The sequence below is a fragment of the Protopterus annectens genome, chromosome 6.part1 (assembly GCF_019279795.1).
Source record: "Protopterus annectens isolate FY-2018-M chromosome 6.part1, PAN1.0, whole genome shotgun sequence".
In the NCBI taxonomy this organism is placed as follows: Eukaryota; Metazoa; Chordata; order Ceratodontiformes; family Protopteridae; genus Protopterus; species Protopterus annectens.
In genome coordinates, this window is record NC_056738.1 from 471,543,741 (window position 1) to 471,544,607 (window position 867).

Sequence of the window (867 nt, forward strand, 5' to 3'; positions counted from 1 at the left end):
AATTCAAAGCAGTAAAAAGCCAGATTACCCCCATATTTGAGGTGCACAAGAATTGTTAAGAAAGGTAAAAGTATTGTGTGTGGGGGAGGGGGAGGCAAAGAGCCAATGATAGGAGCAGATTTTAAATATATTTATATTATAAACGAAGTGCCCAAAATTAGGAACAGATTTAAACATTCGTCTTATAAACGGAGAAAGTGTTGCATGAGCAGGTGCACGCATTATATGAAGGATGTTTGAAACTCGTATGCCTGTAATTAGTCATTTTATTCTTCATTTTATTCTTAGTGATTTATCAGAAAAGTTCAGATTTTAAATATATTTCCGTTGTAAACAAAGTACCCAAAATTAGGAACAGAGAAAGTGTTGCATGAGCAGGTACACGCATTATATGAAGGATGTTTGAAACTCATATGCCTGTAATTAGTCATTTTATTCTTAGTGATTTGTCAGAAAAGTGCAGATTTTAAATATATTTCCGTTATAAACAAAGTGGAGCGATACCATGAAATGACATTCCGAAAATAGTAAATGAAAGCTGCCAAGTGTAAGACATATTTCGGAAAGGCAGTGATCAAGAAATGCGTCGGTTACGTAGGTGTCATTTAACTGGTGCCAGCAATAGTAACACCGAAGTGAAGGGATGAACACCTATTGAAAAAATAGGAGGAGGAAGTAGGCCGACGTGCTGCCATAGCTCTCAACCTTCCACGTCCAAAATGAGGAACATTAGCCCTCATAATGTGGAACAAATGGTCAAAATGTGAAACTAAGCAATGTGAAAGGTGCCTGCAGTAAAGAAAAAGCAGTAGGGCTCAGGCTGACATTATAGAAGCGGGGGCAGGGTCCGTGCGCTGGAGGTGTGTT